General features: G+C 45.1%; 1 long non-coding RNA gene across 2 annotated transcripts in view; it reads right to left on the reverse strand.

Annotated features, from left to right (window-relative positions):
- LOC135982039 (uncharacterized) overlaps window positions 1-12,796 on the reverse strand; it is a 44,176-nt gene that overhangs the window by 10,829 nt on the left and 20,551 nt on the right. Inside the window, exons 2-3 of one of the 2 annotated variants that reach the window (XR_010599238.1) lie at window positions 3,997-4,131; window positions 3,760-3,830 (exon numbers count right to left, since the gene is read on the reverse strand). This is a non-coding gene — a long non-coding RNA (uncharacterized LOC135982039). Of the gene's footprint in view, window positions 1-3,759; window positions 3,831-3,952; window positions 4,132-12,796 lie in introns of both variants that reach the window. The other variant, XR_010599239.1, reaches the window with a different exon arrangement.

The raw sequence follows: 12,796 nt of genomic DNA on the forward strand, positions 1-12,796 counted from the left end.
CAGTTTATATTGAGGGCTGATTATAAACTAAATGGTACAAGAAGAAAAAATTGAAATGAACTGCAGAAATGTATCTTTGTTACATATATTCTTAAACATTTTGCAGTTTGAAAGTCCTTTGTGTCCCAGCACTGTACCCTTCCCAAAGGTGCAGAATCGTAGCAATCTATCCATGGCAGATAAAATTTTGGAATAACTCTTTCTAGAGCCTAGGAGGACCATCCTTAATATTACTCAGATAGGGTTACATGGTGCCTATGAGGACTAAACATACACACTTTGCAGCACTCCCAGTTTCTTCTGGATCAACCATGAAGAAGCAAGCTAGTTTAGCTTCCTATAGAGTACAGTTTGAATACTTCTGATATCAGATTGAAAGATTTTGTCTAGTTCTGCTGAGACCAGAAGACATTTTCTACAAATTCTGAGATTATTAATATGCTTCATTCTTGTTAACTTATCAACCTTAAATAGTGGAAGTTTTACAGGGATGTGAACAAGAGTGCTTTTTCACTGCCAAAATTTTACAGGCAATAATTTATTTCTTTTGAGGGTTTTCACACTGAAACCAAAATTGAAAGCAAAATCTCCCAATGGAAGGAGAAACTGAAAGGAGAAAAGATACATAATACACTGGAACCCCGCTATAAGGCGGCCCGCAATAACGTAAATTCGTTTATAACGCGGGGCGAGTCTGGCCCCGGTGGCTGCAGCAGGCGCGGGGCGAGTCTGGCAGGCATGGGGCGTTTGGGATCCATGCCCCAGCGGCTGCAGCAGGAGCGACTCTCCCTGCAGCCCCAGCGCGTCTCTGTCCCCGGCAGGGCCGGCTCCAGGCCACGTCCTTCCCTCCCCGCCGACCGATGTAGGGGGCAGAAGCGCAGAGCTGCAGAGTGGCACTGAGCCATCCCGGGTTGTGTGTTGTGCTGGGGAGCGCAGCCACGTGTCCGGCTCACACAGAGCCCAACACCATGTTCTGAGCAGCAGGGTAAGGGGGCCAGGGGGCAGGAGAAGGGGCAGGGAGGTTCTGGAGGGGGCAGTCAAGAGACGGGGGGGTCGGGAGTTCGGGGGGGGGGCTTTTTGGGGGGAGTGGAGAAAGATTTGGGCAGTCAGGGTACAGGTAGGGGGTAGGGTCCTGGGGGTAGTTGGGGGGGTCTTAGGAGGGGGCAGTTAGGGGACAAGGAACAGGGAGTCTTAGGTAGGGGGTGGGGTTCTGGAGGGCAGTTAGGAGCAGGGGTCCCAGGAGGGGGCAGTCAGGGGACAAGGAGCGGGGGGGTGGGGTTTGGGAGTTCTGGGGGGGAGCTATCAGGGGGCAGGAGTGGGGAGAGGGATCGGAGCAGTCAGGGGACAGGGAGCAGAGGGGTTTAGATGGGTTGGGAGTTCTGGGGGGGGCTGTCAGGGGGTGGGGAGTGGTTGGATGGGGCGTGGGAGTCCCAGGGGTCTGTCTGGGGGTGGGGGTGTGGATAAGGGTTGGGGCAGTCAGGGGACAAGAGGCAGGGAGGCTTAGATAGGGGGTGGAGTCCTGGGGGGCAGTTAGGGGCAGGGGTCCCAGGAGGGGGCAGTCAGGGGACAAGGAACGGGGGGAGGGTTGGGGGTTCTGGGGTGGGCGGGAAGTGGGAGGGGTATGGGCGGGTCCCTCCCGTCCTCTTTTTTGCTTGCTGAAATATGGTAACCCTACAAGTGCCGCCACAGGAATCGGGCCCCGCCGGCAGGAGGGGCCGAGTGGCCAGCGCCCCAGCTGAAGGAAGCCCTGGCCACCCCCCTTCTCTCTCTCCCCCTGCTCCCTTTCTCCCCCTAGCCAGGGCGTGGAAGCTGAACACAAATACAGTGGAACTCCGCTATAACGTGACCCCGCATTTACCGCGATTGAATTTTTTGAACCCCAACGATCGTGTTATAGTGGGGTTCCACTGTATAGCATATAATAACTAAGAATAAGCCATCTATAGTGTCTATGCAACAAACAAAGCCTACTGGGAGCACTGAATAGCTTTTATATTTATGAACAAGATGCTAGAGCAAACAAAGTACTAGATACGCCAGATTATTAACCAATAAACAGAATGCCTTGCTGCATAATAGACACAGGTAACCACAGTCATTTGTATCACGACGTTGGCAACTTGCACATACACTTTCATCTATACAAGAAAGCAATGTCTAATAGATTAAGTTACTGGAGCAAAGGGACTGGATGAGTGCATTCTCTCTCTCTCTCTCTCTATCTCTTTGGCTCAATGATTCTTTCATTATTTATGCACAGTGCCACAGCTTTAATGCTAGGCAACTAGCATGAGAATGACTCCAGAGCCTGGTGCTTAAAGCATTCAGCTGGGAGACCTAGAATCCAGTTCCTCTGCTCCAATAACTTTTTAATTATTTATCCAGAGTGGAACAACTTCAATAGAAGAAACTGAGGGCATTTCATGTCAAAATATCCTATAGCCCAGTGGTTAGGATGCTTGCTTGAGAGGTAGCAAATCTCTGTTCACATCCCTTCTTCCTCTTAGGTGGAAGGTGGACTTGAACCAGGGGTGAGCAAAATGTTATAAGGAAGGGCCACTTCCCCACAGGCCATTTTGAGTAAACTTGCCTATAGTGGCCTGATCAGTAGATGAGGTCTGAGCAGCGCTGGCTCCAGGCACCAGTTTCTCAAGCAGGTGCTTGGGGCGGCCGCTCTGGAGAAGGGCGGCACGTCCAGGTATTCGGCGGCAATTCGGCGGACGGTCCCTCACTCCACCTGGAAGTGAAGGACCTCCCGCCGAATTGCCGCTGCAGATTGCGATCGCGGCTTTTTTGTTTTTGTTTTTTGTTTTGGCTGCTTGGGGTGGCCAAAACCCTGGAGCAGGCCCTGGGTCTGAGCATGCTTACTGGATTGGGCCCTAGAGACGATTTAGGCAGAGTGACACCTATCTTCTTGTTTCATGAACCCCAGTGGGGTAGGGTGACCATATTTTCCCAAAGGGAAAACGGGACACCCCCAGGCTGGCAAAAGCCCTCTCTGAGGTCCGCAAGCCTCCCCATGCGTGGGTCTGCCGGAGGCCACTCTCGCCCACCCCCGTGCTTGGAATGGCCTGAGCACTCCCTGCCTCCCGCCCATGTGGGGCCAGTCTGAGGTCCTCCTCCCCACTGGCACCTGGAGCTGGCCTGAGTCACCCCACCACCACCCGTGAAACCCCCCCCCACACCTGTCCGAGCCCCCCCCACCTGAACATGGAGGGGCTAGTCCTCCGACTCCTCCCTACCCCCCACTGACAGCCCATTGTTACATTCCCTTGGTGTTATCCAGGCCAGTGATCTGCTAGGTCACTCCAATCCTTGATTCTGGGAGCCAGCCTTAGCCTGCTTTGCTGTGAGAACCCCCACTCTTGGGCTGTTCACGCACAGCCTCTGGCATGTAAGCTGCTCCTTGGATTGTGCAACCGAATGACATTAGCCAATATCTCTGGTCCCAGACACAACCCTAGGAACCTCTGTCTTACAGTGTCTAGTCATGCCCACTGGACACTGCAAGCTTATATGAATTAATCAATTTAACAAAGAAATTGATATGTACCAGCCTTGTTATCCCAAGGGGAGTCTCTGACATGCTTCAAAACAGGTAGAATAAATAAACAAATGTATTAAGTATGAAAGATATATTTTAAGTGATTATAAGTCAAAGCATAACAAGTCAGATTTAGTCAAATGAAATAAAAGCAAAACGCATTCTAAGCTGATCTTAACACTTTCAATGCCCTTACAAACTCAGATGCTTCTCACCACAGGCTGGCTGGTTGCCCTTCAGCCAGGCTCTTCCCTTTGATCAGCGCTTCAGTCGCTCGTGGTGATGTCTATAGATGGAGGTGGAAGAGAGAGGATGAGCATGGCAAACGTCTCTCCCTTTTATTATGTTCTTTCTTTCTTCCCTCTTGGCTTTGCCCTCCCCTCCCACGCAGACTCAGGTGAGCATTACCTCATCACAGTCCCAAATTGACCAAAGGAAGGGGGGTGACTCACTCGAGAGTCCAACAGATCCTTTGTTGTTGCCTAGGCCAGCGTCCTTTGTTCCTGTAAGGCTGGGCTGGGTTTGTCCCATACATGCCCTGATGAGGTGTGAACTGTCCCTCTGTTTTTGGAGAGTTTTTCCTGAGCCTGTTTTAAGCCATGAGAACATATTTTCAGCCTCATAACTATATACATGAAATTACAACCTATAACATTACTGTAACAACAATTGCTATAACATCACTATAACAACAATGCTCAGTGCATCATGAGCCTTCTGAAGACACCCGACATGACACACTTTGTATTGTGTAGCCTGACTTAGGGTGTGTTAATAATAATAATTTAATGTATCACTTTAATTTTATTACCCTCAGGGCCAGCACATCCCTCGACCCACGCCACTTCCCGCAGCTCCCATTGGCCTGGAGCGGCGAACCGTGGCCAGTGGGAGCCGCGATCGGCCGAACCTGCAGATGCAGCAGGTAAACAAACCAGCCCGGCCTGCCAGGGTGCTTACCCTGGCGGCCTGTGTGCCAAAGGTTGCCGATCCCAGGTCTAGGTAAAAGGTCTTAGACATAGGCATGAGTACTTATCTATTTAGGTAACAAGATGTAGGTCAACTTTACTTTCTGGGTAAAAGGTCTTAATATAGATATGCTAACTTTGCCTTAGCTTAACATACAGGTTTTTGGCCTGTAGGTCTCTTGCATTACAGCTAAACTTATTTTTAATATAAATCTATAAACCTATTACAACATATCAAATACTTAAACTTATAAGAAAAGATATACCTATGCAAGCAAGCAGGTTAATCCTTTAGGCTACAATTGGATACCACACAACCATATTATAAGGATGAATATGGGGGTGCAGAGCATTCTCCCGAGGTACAGGATGTCACACCTATGATCTCTCCACTGCTCTCCCCCCACCCTGCCGAAGCAGGGCTGTTCTGAGCCCCCCCCTTCTCTCCCCCTTGAGTGGAGTTGGTCCTCCAAGTCAGTCTGCTGCCCACAGGGCTGGTGATCCAAGATCCCCAATGCACGCCCACCAGTGGGGCTGAGGATCTGAGCCTCCACTCCCGGCTGCATAGCCTGGCCTCCCTCCAGCGCAGGGCTGGTGTTGCCACTCCCCCCCCACACACACACACATTCCTCCATGCCCCACTAGGGTTCCCATGTGTGGGTGGGTTCGGCAGTGAGGTGAAAAGCTGCTTGCACACTGCTGCCCCCGCTAGGGGGCTAACGAAGCCCCTCCACCTGGGGAAGCAGGGATCCTGCCGCCAGGGCTGCCCCAAGCGCCGGGCAGGGGACACAGCAGGTGCATGGAGGAGAGGGGGGAAACGCCCTGCCCTGGCTACTAACCCGAGCAAGTCGGGAGCTGACAGCAGCGCAGTGAGGGTGCTTCCCCAGTGGCGGGGCAGGAACGGTGAAGCCAGGGCTGTTCCTGTACATGCTCTTGCTGCCCATCCCCGGTGCTGCTTCTGCCACCGATGCTACTGCCATTAGAGGAGGCAGCAAAGGAGATACCAGTACAGGTGTGCGGTGGGGCAAGCAAAGGGTGGGGCATGGCCACTTGCTGCCCCCCGCTGCTGGCTCTGTGCTGTGATCCCAGAAAATATGGGACAATTTGCCCATATTTAACAAAAAGTCGGGACACCTGGAAGAAGGCTTAAATATGGGACTGTCTCATTAAAAACAGGACATCTGGGCACTCTACACTGCAGCTTAGGTATCCAGACACCTGCCGTGAGGCTGCAGTGCTCATGCTCACAGGCAGAAACATAGGCACCTAGAAAGTTTTTACTGCAAAAAGTGAAACACAGAGTGATTTTAAGCACCTGCATAGTTCAGGGAACCCTGAACAGGGATTCTGTGATCCTCAGTAGGGCCTGATTCTGGGATTAAGGTGCCTAAAGTGGCAGTAAGGCATCTAAGTCCTTTTGTGAACCTAGCCCATGGGTGCTTTTGAAAATTCCACCTCATGTCTGTTTCTCCATCTGAGACAGGAGACATCACACACAGGTGTTGGAAAAATCATTACTGTTTGAATACTGCCATGAAAATATAAAGTGCTATTAGCATGATGTCCTGTCCCTTTAAGTATTCAGGATCTCTGTACTCCCCCCTTCCCCCCCCCCCCCCAGTGCAAAGCCTCACTTTCATGTTAGGTTCAGTTTTGCAGCCAGAACAATAAAGGGAGCACAGCAGACAGATGTGTTTCTGTCAGCTCCCTCTGTGTCTATCTCCTTTGCTGGGTCCAGAAATATAACAAGTACTAAAATATTTACTCAAATTCAAACACGATTTTAAAGCAATTAATTGAGAGAGAAGTGTTATTTAGTGGCCTGAGCTGCAGGACAGGAGTACAAGAATTCTCAAATTCTGTTCAAAAATCTTAACATTTCTTCATCACCTACCCCATCTGTAAACTAGTAATAAATATATTTTGGCCCAAAATCTGCACTCTGATGCATGCAGGTAGAACCCTACATCTGCACAGTCAACTCTAGGTCTTGGGATTTAGTTTAACATAGCGTTTTGAGGATTAATGTTTGTAAGGGAAGATGGAAAATGTACTCTAAAAATATTGGAGTACTTGTGGCACCTTAGAGACTAACAAATTTATTTGAGCATAAGCTTTCGCGGGCTACAGACAACCCCCCAACCTGAAGCAAACACTCGCCAGCAACCACACATCACTGAACAAAAACACTGGAACCTATCCTTGCAACAAAGCCTGATGCCAACTCTGCCCACATATCTATTCAAGTGATATCATCATAGGACCTAATCACATCGGCCATGCCATCAGGGGCTCGTTCACCTGCACATCTACCAATGTGATATATGCCATCATGTGCCAGCAATGCCCCTCTGCCATGTATATTGGCCAAACCAGACAGTCCCTATGCAAAAGGATTAATGGACACAAATCTGACATCAGGAATCATAACATTCAAAAACCAGTAGGAGAACACTTTAACCTGTCTGGTCATTCAATGACAGACCTGCGGGTGGCAATTTTCCAACAAAAAAGCTTCAAAAACAGACTCCAATCAGAAACTGTTGAGCTTGAATTGATATGCAAATTAGATACAATCAATTTAGGCTTAAATAGAGACTGGGAATGGCTGAGCCATTACAAACATTGAATCTATCTCCCCATTTAAGTACTCTCACACTTCTTATCAAACTGTCTGTACTGGGCTATCTTGATTATCACTTCAAAAGTTTTTTTCCTCCTACTTAATTGGCCTCTCAGAGTTGGTAAGACAACTCCCACTTTTTCATGCTCTCTGTATGTGTGTATATATATCTCCTCAATATATGTTCCATTCTATGCATCCGAAGAAGTGGGCTGTAGCCCACGAAAGCTTATGCTCAAATAAATGTGTTAGTCTCTAAGGTGCCACAAGTACTCCTGTTCTTTTTGCGGATACAGACTAACACGGCTGCTACTCTGAAATCTAAAAATATTCATTACTATATTGGTGTGGCAGGTGGCGCTATACATATTCTTCTGCAATCTTTTTCTCAGAGTGTGAGCAAGTTTTTAGCCTCAGAAGAAATTGTAGTGTTGTTAGTTTCTGGTTATGCAAGATTCTGTGTACTTAAGGAAGTTACAATTAGAAGATACCCAGACTCTGCCTCACTGATTTCTCCTTCAGTGGGAAGCCAGCCTGCAAGGCCCTGACATTTGCTACCATTTAGCAGAGGGGTGATGCTGGTGTCAGAACAGGACACTGATGTCAGAAGAAAAGGCAACAATGCTCTTATGAGCTTCAAAAGTGTTATTTGGATTTTAGAATCACTGCCCCACCAATACAAGTTATAAGGTCAATTGCTGCTCTTAATTCAGTGTTTGAGGCTCAACAACTATTTTATGCTCTGATTTTTTTAACAGGCTACTTTAAAAAAAATCTATTGGATTCATATCTTGTCCGATAAAGAATTTATTAAAAAAAATAGATCTCTGAATAAGAAGCAGTTATTTGTGTTTTAAAAGACATGGCCTTGGCCTTGAAAAACTCCCTTAAGAAGAAATATCCACTTTGCTTTATACGGGCGTTTTTTGGTTTTGGTTCTATAATAGCAACTGCAACTGCTTTGCTTGGATTCTCTCAGCAATCACCATATTCCTGCTGAGGAAAGCTACTATGTCCTCCTAGTTAATCTATTTGGAAATGGAGTCCTCAACCTTTGCTGGTGGATGCTGAGAGATTTGAGGGTGAGATTTCTGTTGTCTTGAAAAATATGGTTGAGGTTTTATGCTCTATTGGTCACATGACTGGTCATTAAATAATGCTGGAATGGTGGGAGGAAGGCAAAGTGTTCCTATTTTGGAATATTTATCTTTTGCAGCTTCAACATTGTGTTTTTAAATGTTAGTCAAGGGCATGCAGGACTTTAAATGGGCACACATCGGTGTGGAGGATATTTTTAAAGTGAAATCTGAACAAACAAACACTGGACCAAATGGAGGTCACAACTAGCATTCAACTGAATGAAATCTTCACTTATAGCTCAGTTGGAATGAAGAGTGATTTTTTTTTAAACCCTCACACTCTGATTGAATGAAAATTCACGTATGAAAGCATTCACTTAAGGCCAGATTCTGATCTCATTACTCATAGTGAATAGCATCTTGACTTCAGTGGGACTACTTATAGAGGAAGGTGTTATTCAATGTGAAAAGGGGGACCAAAATCTGGCCTTAAGGCCTCAGAGTTTGCTTTAAAATCACTCATTTGCTCTCCTCTTATACTGAAAGCTACATGAATATTAGTTGAATGCTTAATTTTGAAAGATCTCAACAAGGAATATTCAACATTTGACTAATTTTAGTTTCACGCTGAAGTTTATTCTTACTGACTTAGCGGCTTTGCTTTGACTATCACCATTCCATCTCCAAATTTGACCTATGCTCACATGTTTACACTACCGCTCAAATTATAATCCTTCCTCCTCCCTAAAACATTGCTAATAATCACACAGGAATACCTTCACATGAGTGTATCATAGACACAACCACCATCACAGCCCTTGATATATTTTATAGTATCTCAGGCAGTTTAGCTGAATGTACAGTAATAGTAAATATACTCAAAATGTGTTAGCTATGCATTTATTTATACTGACGGAGTTTCTCCAATTGAAATGTAGTAATGGAGAATACCTTTAGCTAGTGAATAGGAGTGGCTAACAGGAGTTTTGCGAGGGAGTTTAAAGAGGGGAGTGTGAAGGGGGGCGGGGGTAGATACACATACCATTCCTGAAACTTCTTTAAACTTAAGGCAAAAACCACTCCCAGATAAAAACTAAATCTCAACAAAGGAACTAACTGCAGGAGTAAAAAGAGAATGCAGGCAGAAGTCCAGCCACAGAGTGGGGGCTATCCAGTTTATTGCGCCCAATGCAACATGTATGATTACCTGCCCTGTGGGCGTATGGAGTATGTGTGCATTCGGTGCAAGGAGCTCCTGGCCCTCTGAGACCATGTACGGGCTTTGGAGACAAGGGTGGCTGAGCTGGAGGAGCTAAGGGAGACAGAGAGGTACATAGATGAGACTTTCCGGGATACAGTAGAACAGTCCCACCCTTGGTCTGACAGCCTCTGTGCTGTTGAGGAGGATGAAAGTCTCAAGGAAGGAGAACATCCAATTGGAGCAGAGGGAAACGATCCCATAGTTGTAACCCTCTTTCCAGATGATGTCCTGGTATCCTCTCGCACCGACAATGCCTCTCTGGGGAAGGGAACTCCAGTTATTAGGAAGATAAAGGGCTAGGGGAAAGCCGACAGGTACGGGGGGGGGAAGCCGACAGGTGCGGAGGAGCACATGGTTCGGACAGAGTCGTCCCTTAGGGGAGGATCTACAAATGTCCTAGTAAGGAGGAGAAGGAAGATGATAAAATACAGGTAGGATCTGATGAGAAACAGTCAAATGAAAAAAAGGCTCATTCAATTACATCATGTAATGGGAGAAAGCTAAAAAGTAACAAGTTTTTAAAGTGCTTATATATCAATGCTAGAAGTCTAAATAATAAGATGGAACTACAGTGCCTCGTATTAAATGAGGATATTGATATAATAGGCATCAAAGAAACTTGGTGGAATGAGGATAATTAATGGGACACAGTAATACCAAGGTACAAAATATATCAGAAGGAAAGAACAGGTCAAGCAGTAGGGGGAGTGGCACTATATGTGAAAGAAAGCGTAGAATCAAATGAAGTCAAAATCTTAAATGAACCAAACAGTACCATAGAATCTCTATGGATAGTAATTCCATGCTCGAATAATAAGAATATAGCAGTAGGGACCTATTACCGACCATCTGATGAAGATGGTGATAGTGACTGTGAAAGCTCAGGGATATTAGAGTGGCTATTAAAATAAAAAACTGAATAATAATGGGGGATTTCAACTATCCCCATATTGACTGGATACATATCACCTCAGGACAAGATGCAGATATAAAGTTTCTTGACACCTTAAATGACTGCTTCTTGGAGCAGCTAGTCCTGGAACCCACAAGAGAAGAGGCAATTCTTTATTTAGTCCTAAGCGGAGCACAAGTTCAGTTTCAAGAGTTGAATATAGCTGGACCGCCTGGTAATAATAATAGAATATCAGGGTTGGAAGGGACCACAGGAGGTCATCTAGTCCAACCCCCTGCTCAAAGCAGGGCCAATCCCCAGACAGATTTTTGCCCCAGATCCCTAAATGGCCCCTTCAAAGATTGAACTCACAACCCTGTTAAATTTAACATCCCTGTGGCAAGGAAAACACCCACAGTGGCCCAACACTGTAGCATTTAATTTCAGAAAGGTGAACTACACAAAAATGAGGAGGTTAGTTAAACAGAAATTAAAAGGTACAGTACCAAAAGTAAAATCCCTGCAAACAGCATGGAAACTTTCTAAAGACACCATAATAGAGGCTCAGCTTAAATGTATACCTCAAGTTAAAAAGCATAGTAAGAGAACCAAAAAGTGCCACTGTCGCTAAACAACAAAGTAAAAGAAGCAGTGAGAGGCAAACAAGCATATTGTAAAAAGTGGAAGTTAAATCCTAGCGAGGAAAATAGGAAGGACCATAAACTTTGGCAAATGAAGTGGAAAAATATAATTAAGAAGGCCAAAAAAAAAAAGAATTTGAAGAACAGCTAGCCAAAGACTCAAAAAGTAATAGCAATTTTTTAAGCACATCAGAAGCAGGAAGCCTGCTAAACAATTGGTGGGGCCACAGGATGATTGAGATGCTAAAGCAGCACTCAAGGACGATAAGGCTATTGCAGAGAAACTAAATGAATTCTTTGCATCAGTCTTCACAGTTGAGGATGAGAGGGAGATTCCCAACCCAGAGCCATTCTTTTTAGGTGACAAATCTGAGGAACTATCACAGATTGAGATATCATTAGAGAAGGTTTTGGAACAAATTGATAAACTAAACAGTAATTAGTCACCAGGACCAGACAGTCACCCAAGAGTTCTGAAGGAACTCAAATGTGAAATTGCAGAACTACTAACTGTAGTCTATAATCTATCATTTAGAGGATAGCTAATGTGACACAAATTTTGAAAAGGGCTCCAGAGGTGATGCTGGCAATTACAGGCAGGTAAGTCTAACTTCAGAACCGGGCAAACTGGTTGAAACTATAGTAAAGAACAAAATTGTCAGATACATAGATTAACATAATTTCTTGGGGAAGAGTGAACATGTTTTTTGTAAATGGAAATCATGCCTCACCAATCTACTATAATTCTTTGAGGGGGTCAAAAAGCATGTAGACAAGGGAGATACAGTGAATATAGTGTATTTAAATTTTCAGAAAGCCTTTGACAAAGTCCCTCACCAAAGGCTATTAAGCAAAATAAGCAGTCATAGGATAAGAGGGAAGGTCTTCTTATGGATTGGTAACTGGTTAAAAGATAGGAAACAAAGGGTAGGTATAAATGGTCAGTTTTCAGAATGGAGAGAGGTAAATAGTGGTGTCCCCCAGGGGTCTGTACTGGAACCAGTCCTATTCAACATATTCATAAATGATCTGGAAGAAGGGGTGAACAGTGAGGAGGCAAAATTTGCAGATAATATAAAACTACTCAAAATAGTTAAGTCCCAGACAGACTACGAAGAGCTACAAAAAGAATTCTCAAAACTGGGTAACTGGGCAACAAATTGGCAGATGAAATTCAATGTTGATAAATGCAAAGTAATGAATTAGAAAACATAATCCCAAGTACACATATAAAATGATGGGGTCTAAATTAGCTGTTACCACTCAAGAAAGAGATCTTGGAGTTATTGTGGATAGTTCTCTGAAAACATCCACTCAATGTACAGCGGCAGTAAAAAAAGAGAACAGAATCATAGATAATAAGACAGAAAATATCATATTGCCTCTATATAAATCCATGGTATGCCCACATCTTGAATACTGAGTGCAGATGTGGTCGCCCCAACTCAAAAAAGATATATTGGAATTGGAAAAGGTTCAGAAAAAGGGAACAAAAATTATTAGGGGCATGGAGCGTCTGCCATATGAGGAGAGATTAATAAGACTCGGACTTTTCTGCTTTGAAAAAAGACAACTAAGGGGGGATAAGATAGAGGTCTATAAAATCATGACTGGTGAGGAGAAAGTAAATAAGGAAGTGCTATTTACTGCTTCTCATAACACAAGAACTAGGAGTCACCAAATGAAATTAATATGCAGCAGGTTTAAAACAAACAAAAGGAAGTATTTTTTGACACAACACACAGTCAACCTGTGGTACTCCTTGCCAGAGGATGTTGTGAAGGCCAA

The sequence above is a fragment of the Chrysemys picta genome, chromosome 3, assembly GCF_011386835.1.
Source record: "Chrysemys picta bellii isolate R12L10 chromosome 3, ASM1138683v2, whole genome shotgun sequence".
NCBI lineage: Eukaryota > Metazoa > Chordata > Testudines > Emydidae > Chrysemys > Chrysemys picta.